Source organism: Typopeltis vanoorti, chromosome 4 (assembly GCF_054136105.1).
Source record: "Typopeltis vanoorti isolate ZY-2024b chromosome 4, IOZ_Tvanoo_1.0, whole genome shotgun sequence".
In the NCBI taxonomy this organism is placed as follows: domain Eukaryota; kingdom Metazoa; phylum Arthropoda; class Arachnida; order Uropygi; family Thelyphonidae; genus Typopeltis; species Typopeltis vanoorti.
In genome coordinates, this window is record NC_143552.1 from 58,888,036 (window position 1) to 58,902,780 (window position 14,745).

General features: G+C 37.3%; 1 protein-coding gene across 3 annotated transcripts in view; it reads right to left on the minus strand.

Moving 5' to 3' along the window:
* LOC150107344 (protein YIPF6) overlaps positions 1-14,745 on the minus strand; it is a 159,884-nt gene that overhangs the window by 69,985 nt on the left and 75,154 nt on the right. The gene's annotated exons all lie outside the window — the stretch shown is intronic.

The following is a 14,745-nucleotide window of genomic DNA, read 5'->3' on the forward strand; positions in this document are numbered from 1 at the left end:
GAAAAGCTAATTTTCCGACATATAATAATCAACACTTATCATTGATTAACCTATTATCGGAATGGATTCACCTTCTTCTACCAAGCGCAGAAGTAACGAGGGGGCTGGCATCTGTGGTTGGACGGTAATCCAACCTTCCTAGACACCTGTAACACACCTATCTAATGATAACCTCTCCTTTTCGGTATAGAGGGGGAAACCACTCGCACAAGGTGTGAGCAGTTTCACAAACTTTCATATCATCCCCCATCTTTCAACAAAATAGTATAATAAAAACAAAAACAATAAAGTATATAACCTTTGTTCAATGAGATCTCTTCTGAAGCATACGTAACTCAATGACACACACAAGAATCAGTAATCATAATTACTTAAATCCTTTTCAAGAGAATTTGTGGAATGAAAGAAGGATTGATTAAATTTTTTGATCAAATCTAATGGACAGAGTAACTAAAGATAAAAAAATAATTAATCCTTCCACCAATCCAAAACCTTCTCTTCAGAAGGATCATCATCATTTTCCTCCAAATCAATCTGTTACCTGTCAAGACTCCAACATTATCAGATCTTATATTTCTATCTTCTAAGGCACTTTTTACTGTTTCAATCCACATGCATCTTGGTCAACTGTTGGTCTTTTTCCTACTATCCTGGCAAAGAACACTTCTTTAGCAATTCTTTCCTCTTCCATTCAGTTTATGTGGCCATACTATCTGAAATTAGCTCTGTTAACCATTCCTGAATGCTAACAATGTCAAGATCCTAGTATCCTCATTTTTAATATGATACTGCCATCTGTTTAGTCCCCCTAATCTTTTTCTGAACTCTCTCATATCTGTGATTTCCAGTCTTTGATTAAAAGTTATTTCTAACTGAGCACTCAGATCCATAAGTTAAAATCGGTTTGAACACTGTCATGTATACAGTTAATTGTGTTCTGATTAATATCTCTTATTCCATGTAAATTTATTTAGTTGACTTCTTCCTACGATACCAGCTATGTTGATTCTTTTATGTATTTCTATATTTAATTTACCATCTTCATTAAAAATCGTGCCAAAGTAGCTGAAATGTATTACTTGTTCTACAGGTTCTCCATTCAAAATGCACTTGACATTTTCAATGATTCTGCCTATTTTCATTGTCTTTGTCTTTTTATTGCTGACCTTCATACCACATCTATTACAACAGTTATTCAATTTAGTCAGGGAATCTTGCAGACTTGTAGCGGATTTATTTAAAATTATAACATCGTCCGCATAAAACAAAGAGCAGACATTAACTTTCTCATAGACAGGTTTTTTTTTCTTTTCTAAATCACTTAGGTAACTGAACAACGTAGATTGGAATATAAATTAAATTAAACTTTAATAAATATTTCCGATATTTAGGCAACGTCACGTTGCCATTTTCAAAAGGAACTTACAAAAAGGTATGTGCACGCAGGCACTACAACACAGTAACTAAGAATGAAGATATGAAGCTATCATTCTCCTAGAAGTCCTGATGGTGCCCTCTAGTTGGCTAAGTAGGTGTTCTTGGCCGTTGGGCTGAAGGTCTGCTGATTTATGCCTCCCTAATTTGGGGCAGTCGCATACAACCAAATTTGTTGAGGTTAGGAGAGTTTCTTAGGGCTGAGGCTAATTCCATAAATAGTCTTTCGAATTTATATTTGCTACGGTGTATTACTGTAGCTTTCTTCCACCGTATTCTATGGCGTGTATCCAGAGCATGGTCTGCAAGACCAGAATGGATGTACTTGTGAAACTGGATGTAGTCCTTATGTTCAGAGATTCTGATATTCACTGTCCTGCCTGTTTGGCCAAAGTACGACAGTTTACAACTGCAAGGGACCTGGTATACACCAAGTAGGTCTAGGGGAAGTGGTTGGTCTTTGGTGGAGTGGATAAGGGATGGCAATTTTCTGTAAGGCCTGTAACAGGAGGTGAGGTCATGTTTTTTTAAAATTTTGGTAATTTTTTCTGAGGTGCCTCGGATGTAGGGAATGGTGATGGATTTAGAGCAATCTTTGTTGTGGAGGGAGGGAGGGAGGGGGGCTGTGGTTTGTAGGTTTTAATATTTTTTGGATTTTGGGGGGGGGGGGGGAATGGCCATTGGCTGAGAAAGTGTTGAGGATGTGATTTAATTCAGTGTTTAGGGCCATGTCGTTAGAACAGATTAATTTAGCCCTGTTGTATAGTGTTTTTACCACTCCATATTGTTGTGAAGGGGGGTGGTGAGATTGTTGGTGAATGTATCTGCCTGTATGGGTGGGTTTTCTATAAACTGAGAAAACCAAGGTTCCATCAGGCTGGTGGGTGACTAGTGTGTCTAGGAAAGGGAGGCTGTTGTTTTCCTCTTTTTCCAGGGTGAACTTGATTCTGGAGTGTTGGTTGCTTAAGTGTGTAAGGAAAGAGAGGAGTGTTCAGAGCCATGTGGCCAAATAGCAAACATGTCATCAACGTAGCGAAGCCATATGGTTGGTTTTTGTGGGGCAGAGGCTAAGGCTTTTTCTTCAAAGGTCTCCATAAAGAAATTGGCCAAGGGTGGGGAGAGACTGGTGAACCCATGGCTGTCCCCTCTATTTGTTTGTAGAATTTTCCCTGCCAAACGAAATAGCCTGAGTTCATTATGAACTGAAATAAGGCTGAGATATCAGGAAAAAATTTAGCTTGGATTAGCTCTAAAGTTTCCTTGAGTGGGACATTTGTGAATAAAGAGGAGACGTCAAAGCTTACCATTATGTCAGTATGTTGGAGTGTGAGGTTTTCTATGCTGGCTTGGAAGTGGGCTGAGTTTTTTTTATAGGTAATGGTGTGTTGCCAGTATAGTGTGTAAGCTCTATGGCCAAATGTTTAGCTAATTTGAATGTGGGGGAATCAATGCCATCCACTATGGGACGTAATGGCACATTTTCTTTATGTATTTTTGGGAGTCCGTAAATACGGGGGGGGGGGGGGGGGGGTATAGGGTTAAACGGCTTTAATCCGTTGGTAACTTCTACAGGCCAAGAAGTGACTTTCTTAAGGAGCCTGTGAAGTTTTCTGATTTGGGAGTTGGTGGGATTGTAATTGATAGGGAGGTAAGTAGCCCAATCTAATAGAAGAGCATTAAGCTTACCTTTGTAGTCTTTTTCATTAAGTACTACAGTTGCATTTCTCTTATCCGCTTTGGTGATAACTAATTCTTTATTATTCCTCATTTCCTGTAGAGCTTTAAATTCCTTGTTGGATATGTTGGTAGTTTTTGGCGGTCTTGCTTTGGAAAGGACACAGGCTACATCCAGTCTCACACTTATTGGCGATTTGATGTGGAAGGTAGCAGATTCCTCTTTCGATCTGGATCATAATATCCTCACTAGATATTTTTCTGGGTGTAATGGCGAAGTTGTGGCCACGCGAAAGCGCGGTGAGTGCTTCAGGGTGACCGAAGAAAGGTTGATTACGGTGCTGGTAGCTAGTTTTGGGTTGTCGGTAGAATTCTTTTTTAATTTTCCGAATTTTTTCAAATTCCTTGTCTGCGGTGGTACACGAGATGTCATGTAGAATAGACCACAGTTCGTGATTTAAAGTGCAAGAAAGTTCATCTTCGTAGGCACGAATAGCTTCGTTAGTTTCCGCTAGGAGAAACCGCGTGGCGGTGATTTGTTCGCGAAGCAACGCGTAGCTACCGTGGTTATATATACGGAGAGATTTTTTCGAAACAAAACAGTTATTAAACAGACATTAACATCTGAAATTTTGATATCAGATTTAATACTACTTTCCTTCATAATGTGATCCATATAGATAATGAATAACAGAGGGGATAATGTACATCCTTGTCTGACACCAGATTTAACATTAAACCATCTCCTGTACTTCCTTCAGATCTAACTGCTGACTTACAACTCAAATAAAGACTATTGCTTGATATAAGAGGGTGGTCTAAAAAGTTATCAGTCTCGACCACAGATAACACTATCGGCACTATTTTTTTTTCTAAGTTGGTACATCCGTCATAAGCATCCATGTGAAATTGCAAGTCATTCTATCAAGTAGTTTGTTTTATACATTCTGAAGCAAAAGTGTTGTCTGTATCCCTTGAAATGGATAAAATTGAGTATCGTGCAGTTATAAAATTCTTTGTAAAAGAGGGTTTAATGCCAAAAGAAATTCATTCGAAGTTCATAAAAGTTTATGGCACTCTTCTCCTTCATTTTGCGACAATTAAGAAATGGGCTGCCGAGTTTAAAAATGGCCGTACCGGACTTGAAGATGATCCACATGAAGGAGGTCCAAAAAGTGTAACAACACCAGAAATCATTGATCACGTGCACGATATGGTATTGGATGACTGGCAAGTCAAAGTGCATGAAGCTGCTGAGACTATAGGCATTTCAAAAGATTGTGTAGGATATATTTTGCATGAATAATTGCAAATGAAAAAGCTTTGTGCAAGATGGGTGCTGTGCTTGCTCACAGCAGATCAAAGAGGCACTCACATGAAAATCTCTGAATAGTGCTTGGAGCATTTTAACAAGAATAAAACTGATTTTATGTGTCAATTTATTACTATGGATGAGACTTGGATTCACCATTACACATCAGAATCCAAACAGCAGTCAAAACAGCGGACAGAAGCGTTGTTCAGTGCCAAAGAAAACAAAGTCAGTTCCATCAACAGGAAATGTCATGGCATCGGTGTTTTGGAATCTTGAAAAGGGTAAAGCAATAACTGGGGAATATTATTCCAATCTTTTAACCAAACTGGACAAAAAATTCATGAGAAAAGACCCAGTTTGCAGAAGAAAAAAAATCATCTTTCATCAGGACAATGCACCTACCAACAAAGGTGTTTTGGCAATGGAAAAATTAAGGGATCTGCACTATAAATTGTTGGAACATCTACCCTATTCCCCAGATTGGGCTCCCTCTGACTTCTGTCTCTTCCCAAAACTAAAATTTTAAAGGTTTTTCTTTAAATCAAGAGGTGACTGCAGCTGTAGAGGGGTATTTTGCAGATCTTAATGAGAACCACTAAAAGGATGGGATAATGGCGCTTGAGCATCGCTGGAATAAATGTATTGGTCTTAAGGGAGATTGTGTTGATAAATAAAAATAATTTTGAAATCATAAATTCATTTTTCACTGTTAGGCCAGGAACTTTTCAGACCATCTTCATAATGCCCTATCAACACCATATAACTGTAGCATTTTAAACAGTTTCTCTCTTGGCACCTTGTCATATGCCTTTTCCAGATCTACAAAACTTAAATACAGATCATTGCTATGTTCCCAAGATTTCTAAACTATTTGTTGTAAAGTGAAAATCAGATCCTGACAACCGCTATTTGGCCTGAATCCAGCTTGTTCTTCACCAAGCTTCCCTTCCACAATCCTTTTCAACCATTTCTCAAGTATATTTGTATAAATCTTACCAGGCACTCAGTAGAGAAATACCTCTGTAATTCTCATATTCAGTTTTATTTCTCTTTTTTTTTAAAAGGATAACATGAGAGCTCTACTCCAATCAACTGGAATTTGTCCCTCTGTCCAGCCACTGTAAGACTTTTATGCCTCCATACTTTAGTATTTCAGGTTCAATATCTATTCTAGCTGCCTTTCCACATTTCAGGCTTTTGACGGCTATTTCAAGTATGAATATGTATTCCTGATTGCATGCCTGGTCAGTGTTGTTTACCACTGTCAGAGATCATTTCATTTAGCAATTTTTTAAAGTACAGGCAGCCCTCGGTTTATGCCTCACTTCTGTTCCTGAAAAAACAGAAGTAAACCGAATCGGTGTAAAATGAACCCAATTTTAATGGGAGGTACAAAGTTATGTTTCACGCAGTCAAAAAATATGCACATTAAGTATGTGTAACATTATTATATTTAAAGCTTTGATAATACACACATATATTTGTTAAAATAAAATTATTAATAACGAAAACAAAACAAAATTATATAAAAAAATATGAAACTTCAAAAAGATATTACATATTTCTATGTTGAAGTTACTGGTTTCGGATCACGGCCATTTTTTTTTAAAAAAGTATCCAGTGTTAACTACCTCGATTTTCTTTTTCTTTCTTTAAGGAGTTCAGTGTAAGGTCGAATATATGCGATTACACTCCTTTTTACGTTTTCACTACGTTCCCAATCGTGGTCCATTTTGCAGAGTTCATCAGTTAATGTTTCTATGCTTGCAAGGATATGCTGTAAATCCATTTTTATATCTCTCAGAGGACCTTTTTCATTTTCTTTCTCCTCCTTTGGATGTTGACTTAATTGTTTGGCTAATTCTTTTAAGTCTTCATTGGAAAGCGGTTTATCATGGCTCTCTAAGACTACTGTCACATCTTCAGCTGTAATATCGTCCAATCCCACCTCTCGCACAAGCTTGGTAACATCTTCAATAACATTCTCCTCTTGCTCTAATTCCTTGAAGTTGTGCATAAATGCTAGAAGTAGTTTTGGCCATACTCCATTTAAACACTTTGCTGACAATTCATTCCAAGCTGCCTTGATATTGTTTAATGACCTTCAAAATATCAAATGACTGCCAATAGTCTTTAATAGTTTTTCCTGAAGTGTCCAAGACTCTTACCATTTCCATAAATGTTATACGGAGGTAATAGGCTTTGAAGATTGATATAATCTCCACCGATCCATCGGTTGCAGAAGCGATGTGTTTGGGGGCATGTAAACAACCTTGACATCCAATGGTGTTCTTACTTCAGCAAGGTTTCGAGGATGTCCAGGGGCATTATCCAAGAGAAGCAATGCCTTGGCTGGCAAATCATTTTCTTTACAGAAGCGAAGCACGGTAGGACAAAAATAATTTGTGTATCAATCTATAAAAAATTCTTGTGTAACCCAAGATTTCTTGTTCCATTTCCAATAGACTGACAGCATGGCTTTCAGATCCTTGAAGGCACGTGGTGTCTGTGAAAGGTTGGTACACCAACATTGGTTTAAGCTTCGAAGCTACAGAGACATTTGCACCCAACAAAAGCGCAAGTCTATCTTTTGCAGCTTTAAAACCTGGAGCGGAACATTCTTCAAAGGAAATGAAGGTACATGATGGCAATTTTTTCCAGCAGAGCCCAGTCTCATCAACATTAAAAATGAAATCAGGAGGAATAACTTCCTTGTTCTATTCTCAACAGTCTTGAAATTCTTTAGGAAAAGAAGCAGCTGCCACAACATCTGCACTTGCCGCCTCACCAGATATTTTGATACTATGGCACTTACTTTGAGACTTAAATCTCATGAACCAACCTTTGCTTCCTAAAAAGTTTCTTCACCTCCATCTGTCTTTTTAAGATCCTCAAAAATTGTTTTGCTTTCTCAGTTATAACAGCCTGCATCAGAGGTATGTTTTTCTGATTCAATTCATCCATCCATAATGATAATAATTTTTCAATTTTTTCATGAAGTTTACCCCCAATAACTTACATTTTGCATTTAGTACTGCCGTAGATTGTTGCGCAGACAGTTTTATTCTATCTGCATTTTTCATAACTGTAGTAACAGTCGATGGAGGTAAGTTCATACTTCTACAGACATTAGCACGTGTCTGCCCATCTTCCATTCTTCAAATCACCTCCATCTTCTTTTCAAGTGTGATTGATTTCTGCCCCTTCTTAACACCAAGTTCTGCTAACTTTTCTGCACTTCTTTTATCAGAGATAGTATGTAATTACATACTTTATCAGTTTAAATACGTATGTATGTAAAAAAAAAATTAAATAGAACAATTAGGTAGATTCAACAGTAAAACTAGGTTTGATACATATACATCGTAGTAGCTCGGTAAACACTCAAACTCTAGAGTGCCTGCTAGTGTCGTTTCTCAGTCAGATCACACTACAGTAAGAAAACATGTGCAGGGATCTGGTGTTATTGTGAATCGCCGTAAATTGAACCATCGTAAATCGAAAGCAGCCTGTAATTACTCCATACTTCAAGGATATCTTTTTCTCCAGTTTTCATGTCACATTTGTCATCTCTAATTCCTTTTACAGTACTCTTTCCTCCATTTCTGAGCTTCTTCAACAACCTCCAGAATATCTTGCCACCTTCTTACTATTTATTTTCTATGTTCTTACCAAAGTCTTCCCATGACTTTTGTTTAGCTAGTTTTACACAATGTTTAGCTTTCTTACATTTGTCTCTGTATTCTATTTGGGCCTGAATCCAGCTTGTTCTTCACCAAGCTTCCCTTCCACAATCCTTCTCAACTGTTTCTCGAGTATACTTGGATAAATCTTACCAGAAACACTCAGTAGGGAAATAGTTCTGCAATTCTCAGATCCAGTTTTATTTCCTTCTTTGTATGTGGTACTATGAGAGCTCTAATCCAATCATCTGGAATTTGTCCCTCTGTCCAGGCATTCTGAACTATGCAGTGCATTCACTGAAGACTTTTATACCTCTGTACTTGAGCATTTCTGGTTGAATATCATCTACTCGTGCTGCCTTTTACATTTCAGGCTTTTATTTACTTCAAGTATGGTTTGAATACCTGAAGTATGGTTTGAATTTTCTATATTCTTACCAATGTCTTACCATGACTTTTGTTTAACTAGTTAGACAGTGTTTAACTTTCTTACTTTTGTCTGTGTGTTCTCTAAGAGCACAAGCTCACTTATTTGCCAGGAACTTTTGACATGCTTTCTTCTTTTTCTTTACTGCTTCTTTAACTTCCTGTGTCCACCATGAAGTTGTGATTCTTCTATCCTTGCAGACAACCTCACCACATGCCTCTCTGGCTGAATCCACACTTTCTTCAGGGCTTGCCACCAAATCTCCAAGGTTTGGACCCTGTTCTTAAACTCCTTCATTTTTTCTTGAATAATGTTTGTGTATTTTAGTCTACAGTTCACATCTGAGAGCTGCTGAACTTTCATTCACTTTAAAACTTTCTTAGATGTTCTTCTTTTGAATAAGAAATTCAATTTTATCCTACTCAAGACTAAATGGTTATTACTTCCAAATTCAAATCCTCTGTACAATCTAGTGTTCTGTACGAGGGAGAAAACATCACTATCAATGATAACATAGTCAATGAGACTTTTCTTATTCCTTACCTCTTGTCTCCATGTGAATTTGTGCATATTTTTATGTTGGAACATTGTGTTAGTAATAACCAGTCCATGTCCTGAGCAGAAATCCAACAGGTATTTGCTAGTATTATTAGCTTTGCCCTTTTCTCCAAATTTTCCCAAAATATTTTTGTATGTCTGACATACCAAACATACAAAAACTTCAGAAGAATTTTAGTAATTACTATTATTTTATGGATATCTCCATGGAGTCAAACAACTCAGGACATCCACACTAACCTTTATACACACAATACATATCATACCATTCCTTAAACTCATTTACTGTCACAGGGCACTCACAACTAATTCTGGCAATCTATTCCACTCATTCACCACTCTCCAAGTAAAATATCTTGTCCTCACACCCTTACTAACCACACTCTTGCAAAACTTCCAAGGGTGACTTCTGGTTCTTTATTTGTCAAATAGTGAAAAATTTCATTTCTGTCAATCTTATAGTACTCCTTTAATAACTTAAAAGTTTCTATCATGTCCCCTTTTTTCCACCTATCAACTAAATTTTTCAACTCGCACACCTTCAACACCTATCCTCACAGGAAGCAATCCACAGACTTATCACCAACTTCAAATTCACTTGCCTGAATTTTCTCCACCACCTACTAATTCCCAAGAAACCCAGATAACCAAATCTGTGCACAGTAGTAGTAATAAAAAAAAAAAAAAAAAAAAAAAAAAAAAAAGATGCAGCTAAAATTCCTCATATAAAGAAGGTTAATAAGACCTCCCTATCTTCACTAGTTAAGTGTTTGAACATCCAAGTAATCCTTTGAGCTATTTTACCAACTTCTGCAATGTACTCTCTGAATTTCAACCCTTTGTCCACCATTACCACCTAGCTTCATCAATTTCCTGCAATTCAGTACCATCAATGTGATACACAGTATGTAACCTTTTCAACCTGAAGTGCAAAGCATTACATTTTACAACTTTGAATTCATGATCATTATCCTTTGCCCACAATGCCAATTTATTTAAATCATCCTGCAAGATATCTGCATCCCTTTTATCTCCCCAGTTTCATAACAAGCAAACAAATGAATATTCATCCTTAAACCTTTCCATATGTCATTAAAATATAAATTAAAGTAGCCCTAGTACAGAGCCTAAGCACTCCATTAGTCACTTAATTCTCCTAGATTTCACTTCACCAATTTCATATCCATTCTCATCTGCTCAAACTTTTGTAGTAGCTTTCCATGCAGCATTCTATCAAATGCCTTTGCAAAATCCATCAGTATTATGATGTGGTCATTTCGCTCATCTAATTCTGTTTGTCATTCTAATATAAAGTGTGAGTAAATAACTAAGGCAGGCCCTAGCTTTCATAAAGCCTTCCAAATACCATAAAGTATTATATTCTTATCCATTCCTTGCTGGATTTCACTTTTAACCAACATTTCCCATACTTTAACCACCACTCCTGAGATATTAATTGGTCTGTAATTTGCAACTTCTTTCCTGGAGCCACCTTTATGATGGTTACCCTCTTTCCACTCCCTTGGAACGTTGCCAGAGACGAGACAGATTAAACAACTTCATCAGAGGCAATGCCAAAATTCTCCTGTACATTCATATAGCACACAGGCCAACATGCCATCCAGTTCCACTATATATTCATGGTAATATTTTTTAATTATGCTGAGCACTTCTTATTCGTCTACCTCAATTCTCACATCAGTCTGTGATATAAGCAATTGCAAAATTTCCACTTGGATGATACTCCATTCCAAAGTGATCACCCAGTAACTCAACTATTTCTTCTGCTTCTATCACCTTCCCACCATCAGCACTGAGTAAAGTCATCCTTCGATAATAATTTTTCCTCTTACTTGCTACATAATGAAAAAAACTCTTCAGAATTTCTTTCGCCTGCTTAGCTAGTTTTCTCTCATAATCTGATTTGGCCTTTCTTATCATACTACAATAGTTGCCCTTATCTGCACTTTGTACTGTTCATAAGTATGCTGATTACCTTTTTTTTTTTATATTCCCTCTGCATTTCTTTTTTTTTTTTTTTTCAGCTCCTACTATATATTTATGTTCCTCCATTTAACCCCACTTGACTCATCCCTCTGACTGTCGGTATGCAGTCTCATACTGCTTCTCAAACAATTGCTGAGCACTTCCCATACACTATTGACATTCTTTCTTTGTAACTTCAAGCCATAATACTGTTTCCAAGCAGATTTCTAAGTCTACCATAATTACTACTTTATAGGTAACATAAACCCTTTTTTGACAGAGATTCTATATTGTAGTATATTCTTTTGGCAGTTGCAGATTGGATGAATCTCTGGATATTACATATCCAGAGATTCTATATATATTTAACAACCTCCCAGAACAATACTGCATAGTCACTTTTCATGACTGTGGGAAAGAGGGAGGGGCAGTGTCCACATGCTGTTTAAAATATTTATCCCTTACAAATTCCACTTCCATCTTGCCATGTGTTTTCCTCTCTCCACTCTACATCCCCCATAGTTGAAGTCTCCCACGATAATTGCTCAGGATGTATTCATTCTGCTAATTGCCAATGCATGGCATTCACATCTTCCTCTGGACTCACAGGTCTATAGTAGCATTAGCAATATATTTTTGTCCTAATGGACTCTATACAAGACAGCCTCAAATAAACCCTCAACCTAAAATACTCCTGTCATATTTCCTCTATTCCCCCCCCCCAAATATAATGTTCTTTACACTTTATCCATTAACTATATCATTTTCTGTCAACCAGGTCTCACTGATGCCTATAATTTTTGGCCAAGTCAAGTTGACCAATGTCAAAAACTCATCATCAAATTCCTGACATATACTTTCAGGGGTTAACAGGATCTTATGATAGTACTACATGAAAAGTTAAATCATTACTAACATTCCAATATTATTAGATCTTATATTTCTGTTTTCTAAGGCACTTTTTACTGCATCAATCCGCCTACATCTTGGTCTTTTTCCTACTATCCTGGCAAAGAACGCTTGTTTGCTAATCTTTTATTATTATTATTACGTGACACCTCCAGGGAGTCCACAGACTCATCGAGGGAGGAAACCTGCTCTAAAATTCTGTCTCCAACAATGAACCGCAACTACACCAACACCATCTACCGCCCATTACCACTACTATTTTCACAATGACAAACACATCCATGACCATAGCTGGATTTGAACCTGCAGCCTTTTGGTTGGAGAGTGGATACACTAACCACTTGGCCAACCAGGTTGGCATCTTTTCTATCGCATTCTGTTTATGTGGCCATACTACCTGAGATTAGTTCTGTTAACCATTCCTGAATGCTAACAATGTCAAGATCTTTCCTAGTATCCTCATTTTTAATACGATACTGCCATTGATGCCCTCTGTTCAATCCCCATAATCTTTTTCTGAACTCTCATATCTGTGGTCTCCAGTCTTGATCAAGAGTTATTTCTAACTGAGCACTCACACCAATAAGTTAAAATTGGTTTGAACACTGTCTTATATACAGCTGGTTTAGTGCTTTGACTAATCTCTCTCTCTCTCTTATTCCATATAAATGTATTCAGTTGACTCCCTACCATACCAGCTTTGCTAATTCTGCTGTCTATTTCCCAATTTAATTCATCTTCCTGGTGAAAAATTGTGCCTAAATAGCTGAAATGTTTTACTTATTTTATAGGTTCTCCATTCAGAATGCAGTTGATGCTTTCAATGTTTCTGCCTATTTTAATTGTCTTTGTCTTTTTAATGCTGATTTTCATACCAAATTTATTACAGTAGTTATTCAATTTGGTCAGGAAATCCTGCAGACTTGTCCTGGATTTATTTAGGAGTATAATGTCACAATGACATTATAGAACTGAAGTAAAGAACTGAGATTAACATCTTCAATTTGGATATCAGGCTTAATACCACTTCTTTTCATAATGTGATCCACATAGATGATGAATAACAGTGGAGATAATATACACCTTCTTTGTACATCTGACTTAACATTAAACCATGTACTTCCTTCCAATGCATGGCTGCTATAGATCTGGGAGTCCAGAGGAAGACATGGACTCCCAGATCTACAGCAGCATCAACAATATATTTTGTCCTAGTGGCCTCTGCACCAGACAGTCTCAAATGAACCATCAAATGTCAAAAACTCCTATCCTTTATTTCTGACACCTCTCGTATTTGTGTATACATGCAATTCAACATTGACTTGGACCCATAATTACCTTTGAATAATATCATTACCGACCATTTAGAGTTTAAAATCTGTGAAACTGCACTTAGCATTGCATAATTGTTTCTGTACATACTCATTTGTCTCAGGGGTGGTTGAACTCGACTTGCGTCCCACTTGACGGCATCTCCCCCCAATACTTCTACTTTCCTGATTGTGCACCTCATTGAAAACTCTCCTCAAATATCTAACACCAAAATCATTCAAATGCAGTCCATCAAGCCAAGTCCTTTCATCCATCAAATTCATACATCTATAAACTGCCCACTATTCCTCATATATACAATCTTCTCTAATGTCTTTCATACTGAGGCAGTAGACATACAATCTTTATTTCTCACTCTTTTTTTTTTTTATTTCTACAAGCAACTCTTTCATATCTTCTCTCATTGCATATTTCTCACCTTTCAAATCATTTGTGCCATCCAAAACAATCCATTCTTTCACTTCTCTCCTCTGCAAACTAATAGCTTCACTATTATCCTTGAGTGGGCCTGGTTGGCTGAGTGGTTAGCGTATCCACTCTCCAGCCAAGAAGCTGAGGGTTTAAATCCCGCCAAGGGCATGGATGTTTGTGATTGTCCTACTAACCGTTTATTATATGTACTGCTGTAATCTGTGTCATGGTGCAGTATGACCTTTGATGCCTTTGTGCCATAAAATTAAATAATAATAATAATAATAACATCCTTGATCTTCAAATTAGGAAAACATGATATCATCCTTTTTCATTAAGTATACTTCTTATCATGGAGCTTCCATACTCCCTCAGTTTCTCACACTTTCATACTTTTCTCAGTCACTTTTTTTTTTATATTCTTCCTTCTGCTGTGCCATACAACAATCATTTCTCTAGCTGCTCATGTTTTTTCCTGTGAAGGATGTCATGTAAGTGTGCCATTTCACTCCTCACTGTCACCTCATCACCCACATTACCTTCAGCCATGTTTTTTATACTCTCATTCACATTTCTTGCACTACTGTTCTCTCCTTCCACCTCTCTACAACACTTTTCCATACATTTGAAGCACATCAGAAAAAAAAAAAACAGCAAAGAATTTTAAAGAAATGTAACCCCTGCACAGCTTTCAAGCCCCACTTGAAGCTAGCTACTCCTATCTGCTCCAAGAAAAACTCCCCCCCCCCCTCTCAGGAACTGAGAGAGAGAGGGGGGGGGGAGAATTATTCTTAGTGTCCAACTCCCTCCTCTCTCAGTTCAGGAACTGAGAGGAGGGAGTTGAACAAACAGGAAGATCGGCCACTATCTGCATAGGAGAAGGTAAAAAAAAAAATAGCTCTGCAATCATGATGTGGTCAATCAGGCTATGCAGACTATGCTTGGGATATGTCTCACAGAATCAGTTGAAAGAAAATCATCATGCACCATCGTAGCAAATTAAGAAGAGAAAGACT